The sequence below is a fragment of the Micromys minutus genome (genome assembly GCF_963924665.1).
Source record: "Micromys minutus genome assembly, chromosome: 5".
Taxonomy (NCBI): Eukaryota; Metazoa; Chordata; class Mammalia; order Rodentia; family Muridae; genus Micromys; species Micromys minutus.
The window spans coordinates 45,391,979-45,419,908 of record NC_137974.1 but is presented as its reverse complement, the minus strand read 5'-3'; the positions used below and the strand labels follow the sequence as shown (position 1 = coordinate 45,419,908).

Genomic DNA, 27,930 nt, shown 5'->3' with positions numbered 1-27,930 from the left:
ATGAAGCTGTCTAAGTCAGTTTAGATATTAAAGTCAAAGTTCCAAATTTGGGCCAGCAGTGGCCAGTTTCCAATGTATATTGATTCCAGACTTGGACCCAGGGGTCTACACATAAGCAGCTTGTGTCAGCAGATGACTGTGGGCTGTACTGGGTGTAGCTTGAGTGTATGAGACCTCAAAGCCCTGCCTCCACAGTGACACACTTCATCCAAGGCCACACCCCCACAAGCCACTCCTCCAACAAGGCCACACCCCCACAAGGCCACTCCTCCAACAAGGCCACACCCCCACAAGGCCACTCCTCCAACAAGGCCACACCCCCACAAGCCACTCCTCCAACAAGGCCACACCCCACAAGGCCACTCCTCCAACAAGGCCACACCCCCACAAGGCAACTCCTCCAACAAGGCCACACCTCCAACAAGGCCATTACCCCAAGAAGGCCACGCCTCCTAATAGTGCCCCTGCTTATGAAGCATTCACACACTTGAGACTAGGGGGCTACTGGTTTTCAAAACAGCACAGACAGTATCGAAAAGCTGCCTCTGGAGGTGGGATTTGTCCTGTCTACTTTAGATACAAGCAAGTTTGTCTGGAAAGTTTCCTCCAAAGCCTCTGTCATGATTCTGTGACAGGGAAAAGGAGAACAACAGAAGAGCTCAGGAGCAGGATGTATTCAAGAAGAGCTAAGAGTAAACTATTTCCATTCAGGTTACTGCCATTTAATCTCTTGGTATTTAAGGGTTTTACTCAAGAGAAATGCATATAAATTAAAATGGCTCACAGAGTCACAGACACTTAGCTCTCCGAGTGCCTGCCCCCTCTTCTTATGTTTACTTACTAAACATTTCCCCCTTCAAGGTCATGGATATTTTTGAAGCTTTAGCTGAAACCTAAGCTTTATTTCAGGATCTGTATGACCACCAGGGTATGGTTTTTAAAGGCTGTAAAATCCCAAGCAGAAAAGGAATAACTCAGAACTTGTAACCAGAAACGGAGTAATAGTTCACACTCTATGTATAAATAATCTTAATTTGCTACAGCACCTCACACATGTAACTTGGATTTGACTCTTGTTTGGGGGAAATCAATGTTTTTACAACCTATGAAAAGGTTGTTCTGACTGAAGAAGCTGAAAGGGTCTGCAACCCCATGGGAAGAACAAAATGATCAACTAACCAAACCCACCACAGCTCCCAGGGACTAAAACACCAACCAATGAGTTTGCATGAAGAGACCCATGGCCTCAGGTGCATATGCAGCGGAGGATAGCATTCTCTGGCATCAATGGGAGGAGAGGCCTTTGGTCCAGTGTAGGGGAATGCCAAGGAGCTGAGGTGAGAGAGGGTGGTTGGGAGAGGGTGGTTGGGAGAGGGTGGTTGGGAGAGGTAGCACCTTAATGGAGATAATGGGAGGGGGAGGGGAATGGGATTGGGGAAAGGGGATAACATTTGGAATGTAAATACAGAGAATATCCAATAAAAATAAAAGAAAAGAGCAAAGGTTGTTCCTGGTAGGTTCACTGTATCAGGAAGCTGGGCTTCCCATGAACAAATAGCAACCATATGGCTTGCCACCATCTTGGCTAATGACTTCATCAGGGTGGAAGCAGCCGTGTAACTTGGCTGCCATCTTTGCTGATGTTATAAAGGCAGCCAATGCCATGTGGCTTCACCACTGCCATCTTGGTTAGTGTAACCACACAGCATAAACCAGCTAGGCAGCACCCATAAACACTCTAGCCCTATTGAGCCCTCTGCTTAGAATCACCTGTTTTTATTAGACAAACGTGGATGGAAGGGAAAGTGGAAGGGGCTGCCCAGATAAAACATAGAGCAGAAGGTGTTGAGCTAGGAGTACTACAGGGAAAGGTATGCTATCCAGGGGAGGATTAGGACTGCCCAGCCTTTGAGCTAGGCAAGGCATATTAAAATTAGCTGGAGAGAGAGAGAGAGAGAGAGAGAGAGAGAGAGAGAGAGGGAGGGAGGGAGGGAGGGAGGGAGGGAGGGAGGGAGGGAGGGAGGGAGGGAGGGAATCCAGAGGGCTGTTTCAGGTGGCTTATGGCGGGTGGCTGGGAGCACGACCTTCCAGGAACACAAATTGGTTTAGCTAAACTCGCTGCTATAGAATCTGATGTAACAAAGAGCTAATTACAGTTACGTTTTCATTCTACGGAAATCTGGCATATGGTCTGGCCAGTTGTACAACTGCATTTAACCTTATTTTAACCTTATATTGACTTACAGAAATATTGACATAAAAATTTGTTCTTTATCGACTTTAATATTCCCCATAAAGCTATACTTTCTGGCTTATGTCTGGATATTTGCCATCCATTAAGTTTTTATCAGGGCCCCATTGGGTCCTGAGGCTCTCTGTCTACTGCCCCATGCACGGACTGAATCTTGAGGCCCTCTGTCTGCTGACCCTTCTATATTTCCACTTTTATCATTTAAAGAAGTTACAAAGAGATCTTTGTGTCCCTATCTCCCCAATTTACATACCCCTTTTGGATTTAGAAGATAGTATCCTACTAAAAGACTACAATTCCCATCTTCCCTTATACCCAGGCAAACCTACAGACAACATGGGCTATATGCTGTAAATGGCTGTAGCCATCTTTTTCATCTGGCAGGCTCAACCATGTGTAGGACAGAGGCTGCTACTCTGTGTGTGCAAACACCGTCCTATACTGAGAGGGCAAGTCTTGTCTCTTACTGCCTCCTGTCACCTATAAGCTGCCTCAGAAATCTAACAATTTCCACAAGGGTACCTTTGATAACTGGAAAATCCACGTCTGTCCCTGGAACTACATTACTGACTATCTCTCTCAAAGGAAAGTAAGCACCTGAGGTCAGGGGCCAGGCCTGCATTCCTGAGCATCCTCTATCCATCAGCCCAGCATCTGGAGTTCAGCAAGGCACCCATCAATGTTTGCCAAATGTTTAGCTGAAAAACAAGGGCGTTTCTGGATTTGGTGAGGAAAGGAAACCATTCTGGGGCTGGCATTCCTAAGAGTTAAAGACAAGTATTGCAAGCCAAGCACTGACTGAATGTTTGGTAACCTCCCCCTGAGATCTGGCTAAGCTGGACTCCTGTAGCCATGCTGTGAACGGCCGACTCACTATTGAACAAAGCAAACCACCGCTGGCTTTCATATAGAGGCGTTAGCAAAAAAAAAAAAAAAAAAAAAAAAAAAAAAAATGACAGTTTGTACCTTTCAGTTGGAAGAGAGGAAACTTAAGGCTGAACGTTACACTACACAATCTTAATTTCTACACTATTTCAGCACCTCCCAAGACCTGTTTTATTTTCTATTTTCATTTTAAAATGATTTATTTAGTGTGTGTGTGTGTGTGTGTGTGTGTGTGTGTGTATACAATTGTGGGAAGTAGCCATGGTCTGAGGCTAGCACCTCACCTGTCACCCGCTTGGGCTGCTACAGTCTCTTCTGGCCCTCGAGTCCCGGGCCATCGTTGCTGTCGGGACCCGGGCAGCTGTGGCCACCATGATACATTTCATCTTGCTCTTCAGTTGAAGCTGTGGCTGCAGAAATGGTACACCACGCTCCTTGACAAAGAGAGAAAGAAGATCACTGGGGAGATCACCAGACCATCCTGTCTCGTGGGCACAGGATCAGCAGCTTCACTGACTGGAAGGAGCTGAAACGCGTCTATAAGAGGTACACCAGTTTATATGTTTGCTGTGCAATAGAAAATCAAGACAATGAGCTCTTGACACTAGAGATTGTTCATCATTATGTGGAGTTGCTGGATAAATACTTTGGAAATGTCTGTGAGCTGGATATTAACTTCAGTTTTGAAAAGGCATATTTTGTCCTTGATGAGTTTTATAATAGGTGGAGAAATTCAGGAAACATCCAAGAAGACGGCAGTCAAGGCCACTGAAGACTCTGATATGTTACAAGAGACAATGGAAGAATACATAAACAAGCCCACGCTTTAAGTGTACAGTCTGCTTGAAGATTCTGAGGGCTCCATGCTGTGAACCAACAAACAAGCAAGTCCTTGCAGTCAGCCTCCACACGGCTTCTGGCACCACACCAAAAATGACGTAGTTCATATAATGTTATTTGTATGTATGGTTTTAGAGCTGACCATTCAGTATCCAGTTGGTGTGCTCCTCCCCGGGGAGGACTCTGTCTGCTCCTCTCAGCATTCCTCGGTTGCCTTTTGCTCTTTGACGATGTTGCCACACCAGCATAATATCTAACTACATTCTAGATGTTTATCCTTATGCCCACAGATAAGTATGGTTCTCAATTCTCATCGAGAAAACCTTGCAGGAAACAGCAAATGATCAAACGCAGAGTTGTGGAGCCAAGTCTTAGCTGACGTCTCTGCAACACAACTCTGTACCTACAGCTCAGGGTGCATTGCAAAAGGGAGCCCAGAAAGAACACAGCAACAGGGACTTTCCTGTGAGACTGTGTTTCCTAGCTACAGGAGGCTAAGACTCATGTCTAAGGATAGACCCACGAAGTCTCACCAACATGGCTGCCTAAAGAAGTCCCAAGTAAAGGCAATACCAGTAGACATGTCAACATGGAAGGGGAAGCTCAGAAGGCTCTGACCCTAGACCAAGAACCGTAGGCAGTTGTGGTAGGCAGACTTTCCCTGGGCCACTCTGAAGAGCTATAGGCAGAGTAATTGGTCCCTTAATGGGACACTGTGCTTTCTGTTCACAGAATTCCTGCCCCGTTGTATAGATGTATAGAGTCCCTACAAGCCACCTCGGGGGTTGTTACAGGGTTTGCCAGATCCACCCACCCTTTTCACTCAGAAAGGTGCATGTTGTTTTTCCTTTGTGTCTCTTGCATCTTTCTTTAATATTCTAATATCCTTTCCCTGATGTTTTGCACCTCCTTTCTATTTCTCTGAAGCTCTCTCCTTCCCATGTTGCTACCTACTCCAAAGTGGCTACCCTCCTACCAGTTTAACTCAAAAAGAATGTCTTCTTTCTCCTTTCACCCCTACATGACCCCTAGTGATCTGTTGAGATTTACAGCTTTCTTTATATCTGATAAAATTGCTCTCACATCTCTGAGTCTTTTTAAGAAATTCTTTATTAATGAGACTAAGAAGTTGTGCCTCTCCCTTTCCTTCCCTCTCCCTGTCCCTCTCTCCATCTCTCTCTCCTTCTCTCCCTCCTTCTCCCTCTCTCCCCTTTCTCTGTGTCCCCACAAGCAGATGTCTGATTTCCTTTGTATCATATGCCACCTAGGAAGAGATTTCCCTACACCCCCAGTAACAATGTTTGGTGGTAAACCTTTACTAGGTGAGCCATAGTCCATGCCATGTTTTACGGCTTTAACTTAATAGATCAGCCCCTACACCTACTCTTGGATATTAGGAAATAGGATTTCCTCTTTTCTCCCTTGACCCCACCCTTGTGGATTTAGTTCCTCTTTCAGGATGATGTCATTTACAACTTTCCTCTTCAGCTACAAAAAGGAAACTCAAAATTTAATTATTTTTCTACCTAAGGCTTGGCTTAGTGACAAAACCTAGTTATTGTTTTAAAGATCAATGTAAAATGGAAAGGTAAAAATTAGAGTCTGAGGGAGATAAAGTGTAGTTATTTACACACAGTTTCTTAGACAAATGTTGGTTGTACCTTTGATATAGAAGACATTGTGCTTTGCTTTAGATCATAAAATATAGACAGACATAAACTGTAGGTAGCAATGTGAGACAGAAGATTTTAATTATAAGACAGCAATTATAAAACTTCTTGATCCTAACCAACTGTGTTTATTATTGAAATCTCCTTTTAGACTTAACTGTGTTTATTATTAAATCTTTCTTTAGACTAAGAAAGCAGCACAACTTTTATTTCAAATTAATATGGCCTTTTATATGATAAAAATTCAAAGTTATATTTCTACAGCATGATATGTATACAATTCAGCTGTGGTTTATATGATGATAAAATTTCAGAATCATAGTGGGTCTCTTCACACTAACAAAAGCTAATTTAAAACATGTGTTTAATCATCTGTCTCTTTGTTAGCACATAGTCAATGCATGCTTGTATAAATAAATGCTGTTATCTCAGACATTATTTAAATATGTATAAACTTAAAAATTATTTCATGTTTTTCTATTGCTATTTCATGGTATTTTAAAATATGTTATAATCTTCAACTCAAAATCATAATTTTAAGGCTTAGACCTAACAGGTTTTAGTCTCAAACGTCATTATAACAGTTCTACACTCATCAAAGCTACTATAATTAAAAGTAAAAGCAGGCAGTCAGTATCTTATAAATAATCATATCCTCTAATGTGTTCAGAAATATATTGAAAGCCATGCTTAGAACTGATGCAGCTAATCACAATAGGAAAAGATATGGCCTTTGATAGCTGTCTTCGTTAGAGTTTCCATTGCTGTGAAGAGATACCATGACCAAGGTAACTCTTATAAAGAACAAACATTTAATCTGTCTTTCCTCCAGATGGATAGAATCAGACACCAAACAGGACAAGACACAGGAAGGGCACCTGAATCTAGGCTAACATTCCAGTTAACATTTCCCAACCTCACCAGAACAGAATTCCAGGTTGGCTTACAGTTTCTGAGGTTCAGTCCATTATCATCATGGTAGGTAGCATGTCAGTGTCCAGGCAGACATGGTGCTGGAGAAGAAGCTGAGATTTCTGTATCTTATTCAGAAGGTAATCAGAAGACTGTCTTCCAGACAGCTAGGAGGAGGATCTCAAAGGCCACCCCAAAGTGACACACTCCCTCCAACAAGGTCATAACTCCTAGTAGTGCCGTTCCCTAAGCCACACATATTCAAACCACCACATTATACTATAGGCTTGTTCAAACACATGAGTCTATGGGGGCCACAACTAGACATAGTATAATAAAAAAAATACATTAAGTCCAACTTCAAAAGTTCCCAAAAGTCTATAGCAGTCTCAAAATGTTAAAGGTTTAGAATCTCTTTTGAAAACACTTAACTGTAACCCCCTATAAAAACCAATAATAATAATAATAATAATAATGATGATGATGATGATGATGATGATGATAAACAAATCACATACCTAAAACATCACAGGATACACATTACCATTTCAAAATGTCACATTGAGAAAATACTGAACCAAAGCAAGACCAAAAGCCAGCTGGATAAATTCCAAACTCTGCCTCTGCATGTCTGATATCAAAGTGGTCTTCAGATCTCCAACAAACTTTTTTCTCTTGGTGTGGTTCTGCTCCCCAGTAGCAGCTTTTCTTACCAAGTATCCCACAGCTCTGATATCTCTAACATTTTAGGGTATATAGAACAACTTAAAATTTAGAGCTTCTTTTTTTTTTTTTAAACTTTATTTTAAAAAACAAAGATAAAAGAAAAAAATTTTAAACATTTTTGCATAAATGTATACAAATGCAATTGTGTCAGTGCTTGGCTTTTTTTTTTTTTCTTCTTTTTTTTAAGGTTTGATACTCTGCATTAAGGTCTTACTATTTACAATGAGCAAAAAGTACATGTAAAACAGGGTGTAACCCAGAATTAGTCAACATGTTCTTGGTGTGTAAGGATTGAGCATGACGGGGTTCTTTTTCTTTTTTTTTTTTTCTTTTTTTCTTGAACTTCACATAGTCTGTGAGTTGTTTCTGCGGCAGTCCGAGCCTCTGGGGTTAGCATCCCACTATCAGTGACTGCATATTATGTTTGTTCTTTTGTGACTGGGTTATCTCACTCAGGATGATATTCTCTAGATGCAGCCATTTTCTTAAGAATTTCGTTAAGTCATTGTTTCTGATAGCTGAGTAGTACTCCTTTGTGTAAATGTACCACAATTTTTGTATCCATTCATCTACTGAAGGACATTCTGGGATCCTCTAAAGGGTGTGGGTTACTTCTCCAGCACTGCTCTCTGTAGCACTCTAGGCTCTGGTTGACTTCACACTACTGCTGCTGCTGTTCTTGGTGATCATCCCATGGTACAGGCATCTGCAATACACTGGGGCCTTTTGCTGCAACTAGGCTTCACCAATAGCCTCTCATAGACTCTCTTCATGGTGCCAAACCTCAACTCCTTTGCATGACCCCATCAGTCCTAAGATATCAACTGCAACTGAGGCTGCACCTTCACCAATAGCCTTTTTGGGCCTCTCACAGTGCCAAGTTTCAGTTACTATTTGTGACCCCTTCATGCCCTCAAAATTAGTACCACCTGGGTGACTTACACATTACCAAGACCAGTTGCAGTACAAGGTGAGGCCTTGGCTCTCTCTGCAACACAGCTTCTTTGTGCCCTCAGAAAATACCTCCTTGAAGATTTCCTCTCAGTGATGCTGGTCTCTTCCTAATCACTGCCAATTTCTTAGCTCCAGCTAATCAGCATCAATTATCTCAGTGGTCCCTTTTATCCTTGATTCTAAAGCCAGAGCCACATGGCTGAAGCTTTTAAGTTCTGTTCCTTGCTGGGACTGGAACATTTCCCCTTGTCTATTATATCATCACCAGCTTTCCCCTTCGCCCCCAACTGTTTCTCTGCCTAAGCTTGGGTATCCTGGGACTTGCTCTGTATACTGATCTTGAACTCGAGATCTGCATGCCTCTGTCTCCTGCATGTTGGGATTGAAGGTATTTACCATCACTCCTGGACCTAAGCTGTTCTTTACCTGGAACTTGCTCTATACCTGGCTGGCCTTGAACTCAGAGATATTTCTCCATCTGTCTCCTGGAATTAAAGGCATGTACCTGGACCTAAGCTTTTCATGGCCACTATTTCTCAAGATCTGGATCAAAAGCCTGTGTCTTCCAGCAACAAGATCTGGATCACAGGTGTGCTCTTAATTTCTGGACTATGGTTCATTTCAGACTAAAATTCCAAATGAAAACAATAACCAGGCAATAATGCCTAACGTGATATAACTATCCCTTGTTCAACTGCAAACACAAACAATAAGTTTAGCTGGGTGGGATCTTGTCCTGAGACAACCACTCCATTAATTCCATTTAATATCCTTGAACACAGGATTTAGCTCCATTGCTCTTCCTGGTGCCCCCTTAATACTTGAACCATATTTTGTATTTTTTATTTCTAAGCTCACTACACTTGGTCAAAATGTTTTTCATGAGAGTAAACCAGAGGAAAAAATCTATGCTGGGCTTTCCTCAGGCTTCCTTTGTCAATGCAATTAATTGAAATCTTTTTACCTTAGCCTCATGTAAACTCTCAGAAGAGGAAAAAAAGCAGCCACATTCTTCACCAAAATATTACACGATGTTTTTAGGCCACATACTAAAAGTCCTCTATGAACCCTCTTGAGCTAAGTCCTCACAGTTCAAAACACACTTAGGAACACTGTCTTCCATGATTCTACCAGTATCGCCGATTTGGTGATGCTTAAAGCTTTACAAAGTCCCCAAATCCCTATTCCTCCAGACACATGGTCAGGCCTATCATAGCAATACCCAACTCCTGGTACCAACTTCTGTCTTAGGTTTTCTATTGTTGTGAAGAGATACCATGACCAAGGCAACTCTTATATAGGACAACACTTAACTGGAGCTGACTTACAGATTCTGAGGTTCAGTCCATTATCATCATGGCAGGAAACATGGCAGTGTTCAGCCAGACATGGCTCTGGAGGAGCTGAGAGTTCTACATCTTCATCCAAAGGCAGACAGGACAAGACTGGTTTCCAGGCAGCTAGGAAGAGGGCCTTAAAGCCCATACCCATATTGACACACTTCTTCCAACAAGGCCGCACCTACTTCAACAAGGTCATATGACCTAATAATGCCACTCCCTGGGCTAATCATGTTCAAACCACTACAGAAGCCTACTTGGGTTTGAGTAAAGTCTGCAATTCTCATATCTGGTGAATACCTAGGAGCCAGCAAAGCAGCTCAGGAAATCTGTTCATGGACTAAGAAGGTAGGGCAGTGGTAAACCACTTGCCCAGTATGCTGGAAGCTCTCTGGTTCAATCCCCAGCACTGCCTCCACAGGGGCAGGACGTCCTGAAAACACCACTTACTTGCCTCATAAAGGAGTAGCAATTGCTCCATGTGGATGAGACTTGGGAAGAATCTCTGGGATGCAGAAGACAAAGCTGTAGCTGTTATGGGCCACTCAGAAGAAAGGACCCCCTAAGTGCTTGTTGGCTTATTGGCAGGAGAGACACTTTAGGCTAAGAAAGGGGTCCCATAGAGACCTGCCTAAAACTTATGAGGCCCAGAGTCCAATATATAATAATATACAGTCCACTGTATAAACTGAATGTGGTGGCCCATGCCCTCAATGCAAACAGAATACATGGTGAGTTCAAGACATCCTGGGCAACATACAACCGGGTCTCAAAAGTCAAATAAAATGCAGCCATGCATAAAGTGCCTAAAATGCTCCTGAGACTAAGAGAAAGGGCAGGGTTTCTACTTCTACGCGTTGACATTGGGAGGGAGAAGGACACACAGATTTAAACACAGCCAAAAGCAGAGGTTATTTTGGTTTTTTTGTTTTGTTTTGTTTTTAAACAAACGATAAAGTCCTCAAGATGGGAATGAGTAAATGATAGAAAGGGTGCCAGGAGAAGGAGATCGGCAAAGGGGAAACTGGATTGGGGAGTGATAAGGAGTGTGTTGCAGAGACAAAGAGACAGGAAATGTGAAGGAACGGAAGTGACTTGAGGGCCCGTGGGAGTTCCAGGAGGAAGGAGCGGGTCAGGGGGAAAAACAGACTAATAGGGAATTACAATATGTTTTTAGAGTTAAAAATAAATCTTAAAATTGAAAGGGCAGGGGCCTGGAGAGATGGCTCAGTGGTTAAGAGCACTGACTGCTCTTCCAGTGGTCCTGAGTACAATTACCAGCAACCACATGGTGGCTCACAACCATCTGTAATGGGATCCGATGCCCTCTTCTGATGTGTCTGAAGATAGCTAGTGTACTCATATGCATAAAATAAACAAATAATTCTTTAAAGAAATTGAAAAGGCATACAGAAACCCAAGCAACATAGACACATTTGTACTTAGGAACTTTATATTAAACTCACACCATCAAAGATAAACATGGAAAACTATAAAATTTCAGGAGATAAGATCATGAATAAAGGGAGACTTGACTTTTGCCTCCTGGCTGACTTTTCAAGAATGCAGCTGACTGCAGAGCTCAGAAGGCAATAAATTACCTTCTAAATGTTGAAGGGAGTGAATTGCACGTTTGCTTCATTATTAGTCAAAACAGGCATGCATTTTCCCACACTTGTAAGGAAGATCGCTATTCACTTTTTTTTCCCCAGCCATGACCACTAAGGGGTCCATTTTAATGGAAAGAAACGTACTTATTCCAGAAGGAGAGAACCAGAAGCCACACATTACATATAGAAAATTGATTTGTGTCTGTGTAGGTGGGCAGACCTGTGGGAGAAAGATACACTATTCAATAAATAGTGACAGGCATTTCTGTGCCCTCAAGGGAAAAGCAAAATGAAATTGGCTTCCTGCTTCACTCTCCACATAAAGACAAATTCTCAGTGGGCTTACTTGAAAGGTAGAATTACCAGAGATGAAAATATAGGAAGATTTCTCTATGACCTTAGGGTAAGGAAGAACTTATTAAACTATAAAGAAAAAGCTTGATTAATTTGACAAGTGTTCAGAGTGAAGAAAAGAGAAACCTAGAGGAGAAGAGAAGAAAGGAGAGGAGAAAGTACCAAAGAGTGAAAGAAAAAGAAGAGAGTTCCCAAATGGGTAGGAATTAGAAAGATGGGTTTAACAACTGAGCAAAGAATTAAGTTACAAACTTGGAAGAATGTGAACATCTCACGTGTTCAGGTAAAACTGACACCTGTAAGCAGATTGAGTGCTGGCCGTGTTCCACCTAGTGAAGGCAATCTACTGTTGCACAGAAGGGAATTAAGACGAGAGAAAGTACTCACAGATTCATATGTACTCTTTAATCTCTTTTGAAGGAATCAGTTGCGTACATATAGATGGGGATCGGGAAGATGGCTCTGTGAATGAAGACATTTGTCACCACACTTGGCCACAGGAGTTTGATGATCCCCAGGACGGACAGAGAAAAAGAAAACTACTCCCACAGCTTGTCCTCTGATCACAACAGAAGTGGTGTTCTGTATCCTCTCCTGTCTCTCTCCCTCTCTCGCACACAAATGAGTAAAGGAATAAATGAATATAAAGTCCTGTTAAAAATGGAAACTACTGAGTCATGGAAATGTATTTATGAGGAAAGTTTAAATATTAAAGTTGATAATTGATGACAGGGCAATGTCTTAAATTTCATCATAGACCAGTATAGATGCTGAGGTCAAATGCTTTCATTATCTTCAGTTTTACACATCCGACACACACACACACACACACACACACACACACACAAACAATACACACACAAACACATGCACACACATATACACATGCACACACACACAAATACACACAGAGCATGGACCCACACACACACACACAAGTCCACTCACACAAAGACCCACTCATACACACACTCACACACACAAATACACAATGCAGTACAGACACATACAAACACATGCACTTACATGCATGCAGGCATACACACACACATGTACTCGCACATCCCATTTTTTAATGATCTCTTTTCATCAAAGCTCACAAATGACCCTTGCTCTTTAATGATGTGATGTAGATACTTTAAATGGGCTCAGCACTTATATACTTTCATTATTATAAACATTGATAAAATTATATCAATCATTTTCTGTTTGGTGTACAGTGCGTACTGTTCCAGAGGGCAAAAGCCCTTCTTAGAACCAAAGTGCTGCTGAACAGTTCTGCCAAAGACCTTATTTCACTAGAGACAGAAACCTGAGAGTGTGTTACTAGCAATTAGCTTTTAAAATAGCAGTGACTTCATTTTTTCATTTATACTTGGAAGCTGCACACAGGATTTATAAAATTTCTTTTCTAACTTAGGTGAAATTGTTAAGAACACTGTTGTATTTACACAAAATCTCAAATGTTTGATTTTACCAACAAAGACTCAGGAGCCAGATGCTGTGGTAAAAGCCCGATAGCTCAGAGAGGCAGAAAAAGCACCCAGCCGACCTTCCTCCTCAGCGGATGTGATGTCCCAAAAGGAAGTTCTTCTCCACTCCATCTCAAAAATCATTCAAACTGGATGTCCCTCCCTTCTACTTCCTGTGCATCTCTCTATCTGTCCTCCTGACTTCCTCTTGTTTTCTGTTTTCCCCCCTTTGATCACTCCCTATCAACTGTTTGCTTGCTCTCCCTCTTGACCTATGGTTGACTTGATTTAATCCTGTTGACAATAAACAAAAGCTCTTAGATTAAAGATGTGTGCTAGGGCTGAGCCACAACAATACTAGAAACAGGTTTTTCCAATAAACAACAAATCTCAGGGTTCACATTGTGATCAATATCTGTGATCAACAATATCCTGCAACAGAACACACCATGTTCTAGCCAAGAAAAGTAGATATGCCAAGTCTGGCCTTCCCCTGGGACAATCCTGAGAGAACAGTTGGGAAGGTTTGTACATGCTTTGCCCAGGAAGTGGCACTATTAGAAGGTGTGGCCATGTTGGAGTAGGTGTGGCCTTGTTGGAGTAGGCATGTCACTATGAGCATGGCCATATTATTCCTAGCTGTCTGCCAGTCTTTCATTAGCAGCCTTCAGATAAAGATATAGAACTTTCAGCTCCTCCTGCACCATGCCTGCCTAGATGCTGCCATGTTCCTGACTCTATAATGGACTGAACTTCTGAAACTGTAAGCCAACCCCATTTAAATGGTGTTCTTTATAAGACTTGCATTGGTCATGGTGTCTGTTCACAGCAATAAAACCCTAACTAAAACCAAAGTTGGTACCAGAGACTGGGGTGTTGCTGTGATAGGCCTGACCATGTTTTTGTTTGGAAGAATGTGGATTTGGGGACTTTGGATTTGGAAAGCCATGGAAAGCTTTAAATGCAGCTTTAAATGAGCTATCTTAGTAGGAATATAGAAGACTTTGTTGCTGTATGTGATTTGAACTGTGCAGATCTGGCCCAAGAGGTTTCATTAGAAAAGAACTTCAGTATGTGGCTAAGAGACTTTTTTTGTAGTATTTTGGTAAAGAACATAGCTGCTTTTTGCCCTTGTCTGAAGAGTCTGCCTGAGGCTAAGGAGAAGAGGATCAGATTAATTGCACTGACAAAGGAAATATCAGAAATGCTCATCATAGATTTTGTGCTCTGGTTAAGTTTCATGAAGAATATTTTAAACAAGCATAGCAAGCTAAGGAAGAAAAAAAAATAAAACATATGGTTGGTGTATTAAAGGAACTTCAGAAAGTGAAATGGAGCTGAATCCTGTATTCAAAGATATTACATTGAATTAAGGAAATGATGACCTTGGGGGCAAGGTCTCATCCAGCAAAATTTAGGTCTAGGTTTGGCAGAACAAACCTTTAATCCCAGGAGGCAAAGGCAAGCAGATCTCTAAATCCAAAGCCAGCCTTGAACAGAGCAGGTTCTAGGTGAAGAAAAGCTTAAGTCCTTGTATGGTGGTCAACACCTTTAATCTAGGAGACAGAGCCATGCAGATCTCTGAGTTCAAAGTCAGTTGACAGAACAAGTTCCAGGACAGCCAAGCTTAGGCAGTGAAGGAGTTGGACAACAGAAAGCTGGTGATAATGTAATAGAACAAGGGGGCCATGTTCCAGCCTCAACATGAACTTGGCAGCTTCAACCATGTGGCTCTGGCTTTAGAGTCAAGAGGAGAAGAAGACACTGGACAGTTGATGCTGGTTAGCCGGAGCTAAAAAATTAGCAGTGATTAGGACGAGACCAGCATCACTGAGAGAAAATCTTCTGGGAAGTATTTCCTGAGAGCACAAAGAAGCTGTGTTCCAGAGATACTCAAAGCTGTACCTTATGCTGCAGATGAACTTGGTAACATGTAAGAATCACCCCAGGTGGTACTGATTTTGAAAGCATGAAGGGGTCATGAACAGGCTTGGCACTATGAGAGGCCATGGAAGGCCATTGGTGAAGGAGGAGCCTCAGTTGCAGTTGACTGCCCAGAACTGAAGAGGTCATGCAAAGGTGTTGAGGCTTGGCACCATGAAGAGAGCCTATGAGAGGCTATTGGTGAAGCCAAGTTGCAGCAGAATACCTCAGTGTATTGGAGATGCCAGTACCCTGGGATGATTACCAAGAATACCAGTAGCAGTTGAGTGGATCAACCTGAGCTTACAGTGCTACAGAGAGAAGAGCTTGAGGAGTGAAGCCAGCCCCAACTGAATGTCCTCCTTATAAGACTTGCCAGTCATGATGTCTGTTCACAGTGGTAAAACCTTAACTAAGACATCTGTAAAAGCAGATCATATGTGAATTCTCAGTATGCTGAGACCATTCCAGGTTGGGCCACTCTGGCCTGCCTTTGTTTTCATCACTACTACTATTTGCATTGAATTAATAACCATAAAGACAATGACATTCACTAAATAATTATCCTCACAGTTCCCATTTATTGGTGAAATGGAGACCCTGAGAGGTTGCCTTGTGCAGGAATGACAGTTACTAAGTGACCAGAGACAGGATTGGAGCCCAGAAAATTTGATTTCCAAGCCAGTTGTCCACCCACCCTACATCCCTCCATGTCCAATGATGTCAGTGACTTCTAGTGACTACAAGTGGCTCCGTTGTGTGCTTATTAATCTTGGCCATTGGTAGTACTTGTTAAGTTGGGCTTAGTTTTCGACCCCAGGCCTTTACTATCACACATACTCTGCATTACTAGATAATGCCTCAATGTTTTTTAAAGTAGCAGTAGCAACTTAAACTCCCACATTACTGATGGTCTGATTAATCTGAACTGGTGCTCAGGCCGAAACTAGTACCTTGTACATGTTAGACAGTGCAGCACTGGGTGGGGGGACACCCCCAGTCTCTGCTTGAGTGACTAACTGGTTAGTATTTTTTGAGACAGGGTATTGCTATGTAGCTCAGGCTGCCCCGGAGTTCACTATGGAGCCCAGGCTAGTTTCAAGTTCCCACTCTCACTGCTTGTGCCTCCTGAGTGCTGGAATGATACGTGAGAATCATTGTTCACAATGGTAATCACACCAGCTGACTATGATTCTAATGTGAGTTTCTCCAGCTATTAATGAAGTGGCGATTTTTGGTTTTGTTTTGTTTTTTTACTTTTTTTTTTTCTCTTCTAGGTATGCCTATTCAACTCTTCACTCATTTTTATATTGCATTATCTCTCTTCTTACACCGATGAACAGGTATCCTTCACATTTGCACATGCTAGGGTTTTATCTCTAGTAAATAAAGTGTCTTTTTTTTTTTTGGCTTGTGGTGTCTCACGTCCTTTGGTACCTCTGAACAAATGGAAGGTCTCAATTTTGTAAATTTTTATTTCATATAATATTTGTGTGTGAGAGAGGGAGAGAGGGAGAGGGGAGGGAGAGGGGAGGGAGGAGAGAGGGAGGAAGAAAGAGAGAGGTTCATGTACATGTGTCCCATGGTACATGTGTGTATGGAGGTCAGAGGACAACATACAGCAGTCAGTTCAACTTCTCTGTCTTCCGTGGGACTCAGGGTTTCAGGCAAGTGCCCTCACCCACTGAGACACCTCCCTGGGACTCCGAAAGTCTTACTTCTAAAGGAATTGAATTTGCCAGTCTTCATTCTTAATAGTCTGAGTTTCACTTTAAGTATTTAAAACAGTGTTTTTCACCCTGTGAGTTGAGATCTCTTTGGGGGAGGCCAACAACCCTTTCACAGGGGTTTTCTAGCACCACTAGAAAACACTAATCTTTACATTAGTATTTATAACAGTAGCAAAATTACAGTTATGAGGTAATGATGGGTGTGGCCCATGATCCTTACACAGGTGTGGTCCACGTGATTGACTTCCGAGGAGCAGGTACAATGTGATCTCTTGGCTGTTTACCCCCCTGGGCTCCAGCTAAAGCCCCCTGCTTTCTGTTTCTGCTGTGCTGTGAGATGCTCATGCCCAGACATGTTTGGAAGTCACATGCTATGCAAGGGGCATCTCTTGGCACTTGAGTTCCCAGGAGCCTGTGAGGACCAGGGCCCCTCTTGTACTTGCTCTCTGTTAGTCAGCCTTATCCTGTGAGAAAATAATTCTCCTTTCATGAAGCCACTGAGATGTGTATACGGTAACGGAGGGGGTTAACTTGGTTAGTTTCTGTTGATTTGAATCCTGCCTATTTGAGCTGCATAAACATCTAAATACCTGTTGATTCTTTGTCAACCGTCTAAAACAATGAGCTTTGCCCTTTTTTTTTCCATTTTTACACATTTCACTTCTTATATCTCATTATAGCCAAGAGTTCCTGTACAGTGTGAAACAAGTCAGCTATAGTCCGAAGTTGCCTTGCTCCAGACTGTAAAGGGAACTTTTTGATCGCAGATTACTCATTGTTCTGCTTGGTGTAGGGCTTTTGTTCAAATAAATCCCTTTGAGGGGGCTCTAGTTTATCAGGAGACTTTTTTTTATAAACAGATGCCATCTTATCCAGTGATGCAATTGTATCCTGGAGAAGTTAACGTAGTTTTCTTCATTGCACCGATAATGTATGTCTTCTCCCATTAATAAATATATCCACCTATGGCTTTACTGTCTTTGAGTTGTAAATCAAATGGGTAGTACTGGCTTATCTTTGTTTTCAAACGTATGGCTTTGCATAGAACTTAGTTGTGTCTATGTTTGTGTCTGTATGTGTCCCTGTTCATGTAGGCAAGGGTGAATGCATGCATGTGTGTGTGTGTGTGTGTATGTGTGTGTGCATATGCAAGTGGGTCCAAAGGTCAACCAGAAGTGTAATGTAATTGCATAAACATCTAAGTAGCTGCAGACTCTTCAGTGTTTTCTCTATTACACTCCACAGTCTGTAGTAACAAGCTTTGCCTCGTTTCTTCACTATTTTTCCCCACATTTCACTTTCTGTATCTGATTACTAACCACAAGTTTCTGTACAGTGTGGAGATAAAGCAACTATGTAATGACACCTTAGGGGCTGTCCACCTTGTTTTTTTTTTTTAAAAAAACATAGTCTCTCAACGTCTCAAGACTCCATGATTAGATTAGGCTGGCTCCCCACTTCTGGGATTGCAATCATGCACCCCGACATCAGGCATATGAGTTTTGGGGACTAAACCCAGGTCCCTATGCTTACAAGGCAGGCACTAAGCTAAGAGAGCTATCTCTTCAGCACCAATAATTTAGATTTTTAAAAACCATCTTCTTAAAGTTATTTTTTGATTCTTAGGGGGTTTGGCTCTCCCTTAAATTTGGGGCTGAGGCTAGTGACCACTGGGCCAGCCCTCAGATTACCCACTAGTTCTTCTGTCAGCCCCTCTGCCCAAAACAATCAGGGTCTTCCAGGTGAGCCAGTATTTTAGGAGCTAGAGATTTATCCCCTGTTCTTCCTTCCTTCAGAACTCCCGGATACTTAAAGAGTTGGTGTCTGTATTTTATCTGGTCATCTCTGCTATTCTCCAGGGACTCATCTGGTGTGTTCATTCCATTATGCCCAAGAAATGGTGTTCTGAAATGTCCATTACACTAAAATATAAGTCGCCGAGTGTCTGCCTAGCTAAACCAGCGGCTGATAATTGGCCCCTGGTTTACTAACTAATTCCTTTGCAAGGGAATTCCACGGAGTATCCATCCTGGTGAACCTCCCCAAGCAGGGCTGAGAGCCCTGTTTGCCTCTGGGGCAACACCCACAGAGAACCTCACTGTAAGCAGTAGACACTAATCATTGGAGATGTTTATCAAGGATGATTTTATTCTTTTTTAAATTATTCCAGCTGCAGTCCTGAGGCAGTCGCCCAAATCTGTCTGACTTAATTCTCATAGCCATCTCATGAGATCAAACCTCCTCACGGAGCAGGGAGTCACACAGGTAGAAAGTGGATAGCCAGGCCTTGAGCTCCGCTTGCCTGCCAGGACAAAGCTCGGTGCCCTTCTGCAGTGTGGAGTGAGGTTGGTAAACGCCAGTCTGAACCAACGATCAACAGAGGGCACTCTTGCTCACCATCGGCCTGGGCTCCTGCAGTGGCTGCCATGGGTGGAATATGGAAGAGTTATTTATATCCCCAGCTAGTCGTTGGGTATGCTCTAAGTGTGTTGATTGATCTATGTAAAGATTCTGACCAGAGCACAACAACCTAATATGTGGTTTGCATTCAAAGCACACTGATGCCTCTTTGAGTACTTGGAAAAATCTACACATTGACCAGGTGGTCATGTTGTTTTTTTAATAACCCCTTGCTGTCTTAATGGAAGTTGTTATCAATAGTGCATTATTGCCAGACCTGTTGATTCCCAAGGGATACCCATTTAAACTGGCAAACCGTACGTAACAACGTAGAGAAAACTCCTCTGTTAGCTTTAAAATGACTTTGGTGGGGTATGTGAATGACATTCTGGAGTTCCAGAAAACTTATTTTTTTCTACCTTAGATTTGACAAATGTTAACAGTATATTTTGTTTGAACTTTATACAAAGACACTTGGCTTTTTATAAGAACTAATTTGATTGTTTGTTTTTGGTTTTTTTTTGTTTTTTGTTTTGTTTTGTTTTTGTTTTTGTTTTTGTTTTCTTTTAAAGGACATATTGATACAGGGATTAGTGATGTAAACCACTGTGGCTAAAAATTAAGACTTTAAAAAAGTTGGATTTCCTCTTAAGATATGTGGAAATTTGCCATATTTTCCCCCACCATTCTCCCTTTTGTGCTGGAGTGAACTTAGCACCATCTTTGGCAACACATTTACCGTCAATTTCCTTTGTTTAAAAAATATTTAAATATATTTTTCCTTTCCGTTTACAATGATATCAAGTGCTTGGGTAATGTGGTTTGAAAATGATTGATTACTACTCAGACTCCTGGGAGGCAGAAGACCATCATGCACAGAATTGATTAAGGAACTCTGAGGACCAGGCCGTGAGGAGGCGAAGGGAGGAAGCATTGTTGGATGGAGGCTGTGAAGCAGAGTCAAGCGGGCTCTGCTTGTCAAGAGGTCCGGGGATAACTACAGAATTGTTCCAGCTGGGGCAAGGCTTCAGTTTTATATTCATCTCTCATCCACTTGGACAAGGGCCATACTGAAGGAGTGGGGAGACTTTGCACATTTCTCTTCAGTTTATATGATTCTAAAGGAAGGCTGAGAGCCGCAGCCTGGCTGCTGTAGTGCTCTTGGATCTCAGGGAGGCAATGCTTCACCACCATACCCATGATAAAGTCTTTGTGGCAGATGAACTTGCTTTTATGATAATCTTGCTTTTACGGTAGTCTGTCTTATAAAAGCTGACATTAGTTCCTATTTGTTTCGGCCTTGTTGAGATAAAGTCTCATGTATTACAGGTTGGCTGGCCTTGAACTCTTGGTTCTCCTGCCTCTGTGTGCCAAGCAATGGGCTGACAGGCACCAGCCACCAATAGGTGGCTCCTTCCAAGATTTGGAGTACCCTTCATTTCTTTGCATGGAGAAACCTCTCAATCCATTCTATCTATCTATCTATCTATCTATCTATCTATCTATCTATCTATCTATCTTATCTATCTATCTATCTATCTACCCACCTATCTAATCTATCTATCCAATCTTTCTAATCTCTCGATCAATTTATGTGTGTGTGTGTGCATGTGTGTGCGTGTGGTTCTAGTGTCACAGTGCATGTATGCATCAGAGGACAGCACTGTGGAGCTGATCCTTTTTGATCGTTTCCCAGTATTGGACTCAAGTCCTCCTGCTCGTGTGGCAGGTGCTTTATACTGGCTCTCCCTCAACCATCCTACCCACTCATGCCTACATTGTTATCCCTGTTATTGCTTGTGTAACAGAAGTTCTCGCCTAGTCAGACACTATTCCCTGCTCCTGCGGTCCCTTCTCTAGCACAAGCTGCCTGCGACATTTCCAGCTCTCACTACTTGTGGTGCCTGTGTGGTGATTTGGAAAGCATTAGGGAACACCTACAGTGTACAGCTTGTATTTTGTTGGCATCTACATCTTCTTCCCTAAATGGATTGTAACTAGATTATGGATGCCTCAGGCTGTTTCATAGTGTAATAAGGAAGTAAAGTGTGTGTGTGTGTGTGTGTGTGTGTGTGTTTTCTGACATTTTGGAACACATAAATTAAAGGCTCAAAATTTATTATTAAGAGATTAGTTTTGTAGTTAGCTCCGTAGATAGGAATGTGATTTGTTGTTGGCAAAGATAATTGTTATTTCCTGTTTTAGATTTATTTTTGTCTCTTCCAATACCACCAATGATTCATTGATCAGACATTTATTGAATTCCACTATGTTCCAGACCTCCTCTGAAACCCCTCCCTTTCTCCACTTCTTTCTTCTTTTGACAGGGTCTTATACTATAGCCCAGAATGGCGTGGAACTCATGGTGCTTCACCCAAGCAAGCCTACTGAATCCTAGGACCATAGGCTTGTGCCATCAGATTCAGAGCTGGGTACCATTTTAAGCAAGGAAGATACTGGTGGTAAACCCCATCGTCTCGTCCCATGTGAGAGATGACTCCTGCATCTGCAGCAGAATGGGGAAATGTCAGATAGATACTGTGGTTGTTGCTATGTGGGCAATGTATAGAGATGTCAGGAAGAAGCCACTTAGAGCCAGGGAGGGGTGATATTGTCTTTAGAAGAAACTGGCTCAGCACGATGTGGAAAAAGAACAAAGAGGTAGAACGTGAGCCTTAAAAGTGGATGCCAGAGGGATTGAACCATAGTTGTTTGCTTGGGATGGGGGCTTTGGTGATTTGAATGAGAATGGCTCATATAGGCTTATCTATTTGCATGCTTTGTCTCCAGATGGTAGGTGTCTGGGAAGGATTAGGTGGTGTGCCACTAAAAATGTGCTTTGAGATTCCAAAGCCCACACAGGTTCATGGTCTCTCTCTGCCTTCTACTTACAGATCAGGATGTAAAGCTCTCGGCCACTGCTCTATCACTGAGGCTGCCTTGCTTCTCACCAGCAGGTTAAGGGACTAATCTTCTGAGACTGGAAGCCAGTTCCCAAAGGCTTTCTTGATGCCTCCTTGGAGGCTCTGCCAGAGTCATGCAAATACAGCTGGGCATGAGTACAACCAACCATCGGACTGAACACTCGGACCCCAATGAAGGAGTTGGAGAAAGAACTGAAGGAGCTGAAAGGGTTGCAACCCCATGGGAAGAACAACATTATCAACTAACCAAACCCACCACAGCTCCCAAGGACTAAAACACCAACCAATGAGTTCACATGGAGAGACCCATGGCTCCAGTTGCATATGCAGCAGAGGATAGCATTTGCTGGCAACAGTGGGAGGAGAGGCCTTTGGTCCAGTGAAGGTGCATTCGTCCAGTGTAGGGGAATGCCAAGGCACTGAGGTGGAGAGGGTGGTTGGGAGAGGGAGCATCTTCATGAAGCAAGTGGGGGGTATGGGGGGAAATGGGGCTAACATTTGAAATATTAATACAGAGAATATCCAATAAAAACAAACACAGAAGAAAAGCCCCCTGGTAATGGTGTTTCTTTGCTGTAATAGAACAATGGCTAAAACAGGCATAAAGAGCAGGATTCGGATGCTGAGGCTGCTCGTGACCGAAACGAGTCTCAGGAAACCAGGAGACGGTGAAAACTTGCTGTCGTCATTTGCTGGTTTGTTTAAAACAGAATAACAGCAGACTTGCCTTGCTAGATTGTGAATAGCCTAATGTCTAGTTAAGATCTAGTTGGGAAACCTAAGAGGACCTTCCCACTTGCTTTCTTCCTTTAAAGATGTCGGGGGAGCTCCAGAAGTTCATTTGGCTGGGGTGAGGCTTGGGATGCCACCTCCCCAGCAAGGCCACAGGACCCTGTGATGGTCTGATATGTTCACTTGGAACATCAAGTTGGAAAGTCCTGGATATCACTAGCCAGGCTGCATGGGTTTGAATTCTCAATTGTAGACCAGTGGTTCTCAACTTTCCCAATACTATGACACTTGAATGCATATCCTCATATTGTGGTGACCCCCAACCATAAAATTATTTTGTTGCAACTTTATAAATATAATTTCTTTTCTTTCATGAGAATGTAAACATCTGATATGCCGGATGTCTGATGTACAACTCCCAAAAGGGTCACTACCTAAGGTTGGGAACTATTGGTGTAGACTTTTGTGATTTTTGGCTAAGTTGTTTAATGCATTATCCCCAATCTTTCATCTATTGATGAGGGTACTCATAAAGGATTCAATGAGGCATGCTGGGTTAAGAAGTTATTGTAGAGCGCAGCCAGAAATATGTTAATGTTTGTTCTTGTTGCAAGCATAAAGACAAGTTGACTTTCTACGTCAAGGTCCTAGACAACTTGTCAATGACTACTGGGACGTATCATGTGCATTAAAAGGGAAAAATAAAGGGCTTCCCCATGACATGGACTGAATAAACTAGGTCCTGTCAAGGAAAATTTATAAAGAATTAAATGTATTTATGAATAAAAACTGCCAGGCAAAGTGACTGTCAAATCATTTCAAGAACGTGCTAGATGCTGAGCAGTCAGAAACTTGCCAGCAGAGGGGAGTTGTAGATCCTATAGCGTAATCACTCTGCCATATAGACAAAGGAAAAATACACAAAGGCTTACCCAGAAGGCCTTCCCAGGATTGTGCCTTTGGCCTCCATATTGAATGTGTGGCTGTCTCCTGGCAGACAAAAGCTGCAGAAAGTTTTGGCACTGACATGATGTCACCACCTCCACATGTGTTGGATTACATTCATAGCTATTCTGGAACACATGAGGCCCAGGACACACTCGCCTTTTCACAAAGCCATACCTGCTGTTTGTATTCAAGATCCCTTATTACTTGTTATCAAACTGTGCTTCCCAAAATTCCACGTGTAATTTCTGACCCCTAGGAATACGTCCTTATGGGGAAATAGAGCCCCCCATAGGTTATCAAGTTGATGTGATGTCGTCAGGGTGGGCTGGCGTCTTCATAAGATGACGTGAAGCTGATAACATGCCCAGTGAAGGCCAGCTCACAGCAGTGGCAGAGACTGAAAGTGGTGGCCCTGCAAGCTGAGGAGGCATGGATTGGTAGTGCCCATCAGAAGCTGAAAGAGTTCAAGAAGGCTTCTGGCCAGAGTCTAGAGAAGAGCACGGTCCTGCAGACACCTTCAGAACTGTTAGAGAATAAATGACAGCCATCAGAGTCTGTGGGCTCTCGTCATGGCCACCCTCGGGGTGGAACATGAGTCTTTTCATCTCTGTGGTATAGTTGAGAAGGCCCCTCCCCTTTCTCCTCCTACTGTGTTATTTATTTTCCTTGATGCTGTGACTGAGGACCTGGCAGCATGAGGGGTTTATTTCTGCTTTCAGCTTAAGGGGACACCATGAGAGAAGGCAAGTTGACAGCTGGTCACATGGCATCTGCAGTCGTGGAGCAGGGCCGTGCTAGGAAACACCAAGGCCTTGCGAGCCATGCCCTTCATCCAGCCCTCACGTCAAGGCACACTTCTGGCTGAAAAACTGTTTAAACCTGAGAGCCTTTGGGGAATATTCTACCTTTGGACCGTGAAAGGCACCCTGGTTCCTGGTTGAGCTAAAAGGCACCCTGGTTCCCGGTTGAGCTAAGTCTTGAAACGCCGGTGACCCTGAAGGAACAGTAGGTGTTTTGTCTGATTCCCAGGTCCCCGCCACTAGCTACAGCCTTCCATAGATTTGTAGCTATCAGTCACATAAGAACAATGCCCCAAGCCCCTCCACAGGTAGAGGACATGACCACAGGTCACACAGGCTCAAGACAGTTCTCCATTTTAATGAGGCACCTAAAGGTCTAGCCAATTGCCTTTCTTCCTAGACACTCCTCCCTGTAAAAGGTATTTAATCTCAGGCCCACCCTGAGAAGCAGAGTAGGGTTTACTCATCCATTTTCCTCTATGACAATAAATGCCTTAAGACCATGGACGTCTATTCTCCAGTAGAAGGTCTCTCTGCATTCTCAGATGTGGGCCACCGCCACCACAAAGATATCCCTGTGGGACCTCTTTTCCCCCTTGGCCCCGGGCTAGATCCAGCCTATGGGACCTCAATCCGTTCTCAGCTTTTCCACATCATCAGCGACACCTGGGTGCTTGAGAGCCTAAGAACAAGATGGCCCTGCCATTGCAGGACCAGGGTCCCCAGAGCCAGCCCCTTCTGTCCCGTACCTTAGACAGAGCTTCACCACCCCCGGAACAGCCAAGCTCAAGGCTTCCCTACAGCCCAACACTGCCCACCCAGCTCACCTCCTGCCTCCCGGAGCTGCCAAGCCCTGTGGTGGAGCAGATGTGAGACCCTACACCCACATACACTTGATCAGGGTCAAAATGTATTCTCCCAAAATGCACCTTGAAATCCTCACTCCCTTGACTACACCTATACTTGAAAACAGCCTTGCAGGTGTCACCAAGTTAATATGAGGTCCTTGGTATGGTCCTTCATTCAGTGAAGCTTAGGGATAGCAGAAATTGGGACTTGGCTTATGCCCCTTGTCCCTTGAACTGCTAAGACATGCTGAGTCTGGCTTGATGAATATTTGTTGAATTGAAGTAATTGGAGGATTCCACATAAAGAATGAGACTCATTATTGTCCTTATAAATCTATAATTTGCCCGTCGGCTTCTGGCATTAATCGTCATTGAGGAAGTGGAAGAGGCATCATTGTCAATAGATGTTTAGCTAGAGCCAGGAGACAGGCAGTCACCGTGTGACCCAAGCACTCACTGGATACCATCTTAGGGGTATCTTAGGATACCATCTTAGGCCTAAGAAAGCAGTTGTTCAGCATCAAGACCTTAGGGTCAGTGCACAGCCTCATCTTTAGATCTTGTGTCTCTGAAATCGACTGAATTGTGAGGTTCAGATTATGGATGAAGAAAGCTGACGATGCTCAGAAGCCATTCAAACGAAGACTTGAGAGTTAAACTTGGGTAGGATTTCAGCTCTCGGCCACTAAACTGCCGTGACAGGCACACACCGAGTTTCCCTTTCTGTGGATTCAAAGAGCTTATTGTTACAGATGGTTAATGTTTAGATCGTACTCCATATAAATATGTCAGAGTCCTATATAAGCATTTATTAGGTGCTTCGTTTGGTACATCTGCATAAACCTAATCAATTTATCCAGACTCGGCTAGAGCTCCTGGGCCAGTGTTCTTTAAACTGGCAAGCGACTTTGGATACATTGTCTACCCGTGTGAGAGTCCATGCACCTCATTTGAGGGTTCAGTGGAGGCCAGCGAAGGGAAAGAAAGCCCTGGCAAGCCCAGCACTTGGCTGGTGTGCTTGTAAGAGTTTTCCTTTACTTACAAAAGCTCTTCTAGAAGAAGAGGAGGACTGACCCCATTTAGATTGTTTTGGTGTGCAGACAACTGAACTGAGTGGTTTTTTTTTTTTGCTTACATAAGCCAAAGTCCTGGGAAGACCCACAGTGAAGTCAGAACACAGAGGCAAACGGGAGACATCCAACTTTTTCAGCCTCTCTGGACAGAACTGGATTTTAGTGGAATGCCTTCCATGTGTGACCTTTTGTGACCTCTATACAGAAATTCATTCTCTCTGGCTATTTTTCCCAGACTTTCAAATTCTTCTCAGGGACCATATATGAGTCCGGCTACTCGATGACTTCATGAAACATCATTATTGGGCTAAATTCAATGAATTCCATTCTGTTTTATTTTAGCAGAACCATATGGAACTTGACAAAAGCTAAACAAAACTGGGATACCCTGGAGAGAAGGCACTTCTGGTCCTAATAAAAAGTTATGCTCTGTCCCGAGTCTCTAATAGTACTTTGTAGCCTATAACTACAAAGTGTTTCTTACAGGGTATTATTATGACAGGGAAGAAAACCCATTTATTTGAAGTAATTTTTAAATTAACATTTCACTTTGAAACTACATAAATTTTGACTTAGAATAAGAGAGTGTAGCTTGAAGAATGGCACGAAGCAAGTTCCTTCCAACATGGCTGTGGAGTTGAGATGAGCCAAGACTTGAAGTTCCAATTCATAAAAGGGTTGCCTGACTTTTATGAGGTTTTACTTTCCCCCTACAGGTAAGCACCAGGGATCCTTCATGAAGCTAGAGACAGCGTAAAATGTATGTGACCCAAACCAGTCACCTTTCTACCCTATTTCATGAAGGAGTTGAGAGTGAGGGGTTATCTGAAATGACCTTAAGCCAACCAACACACGTGAAAGTCACGTGGAACATCCCGAGAAGACACCCCAGTGGGCAGGCGATCAGTTCTTAAAAGAACTAAAACAGAAGAAGACATGGAAATTGTGTGCCAGCCATGTAAGATGTGCCAGGCAAAGGTGCTGGGTGGAGCTAGGAATGTCCTTACCTGGAAGGGCAGACGCGGGGACGCACCGAACAGCGCGTGTCTGCAGAGCTCTGAGAGAGGGCTCTGCAGCAGCGGGAATCGCTTACTCTCTCCATCGACGCAGAGTGGACTCGTTGGAAATTCACAGACTATTTAACAGGAACTTTGGGGCTGGACCTCCTGCCCTACCTCCCTGCCACCTCCACCAAGGAACAGAGGGAATCCATTACTGATTCACTCTCTCTCGGTGAATCATACTTGTCTGCAATGACTCAGTTATTTTTATGGAGTGGGAAGGGCTCAACAGCAACAGTGACTCAATTTCTCAGACATTTGGATACTTGAAGTGGGGCGATTATTCTTTAGGGAGTCAGCGTATTGAATATTTCTGACATTTTAAAAAACATCGGTATGTTGAATATTATTTCAGTTTTTATGGCTGTCTCTAATTCTATAGTGTTGAAAAAACTTGAATTAAAGGACAAAGAACGCGTTACTGGATCTAAAATATCATTTTGAGATTACATTGACAGAGAACTATGTAAGACAGTT

General features: G+C 43.0%; 1 pseudogene across 1 annotated transcript; it reads left to right on the top strand.

Moving 5' to 3' along the window:
* Nucleotides 1-3,508: 3,508 nt before the first annotated feature.
* LOC308421109 (AP-1 complex subunit sigma-3-like) lies at nucleotides 3,509-3,966 on the top strand (annotated as a pseudogene). Its single transcript has one exon. The product of its transcript is annotated as an AP-1 complex subunit sigma-3-like (transcript).
* The last annotated feature ends 23,964 nt before the right edge of the window (nucleotides 3,967-27,930 follow it).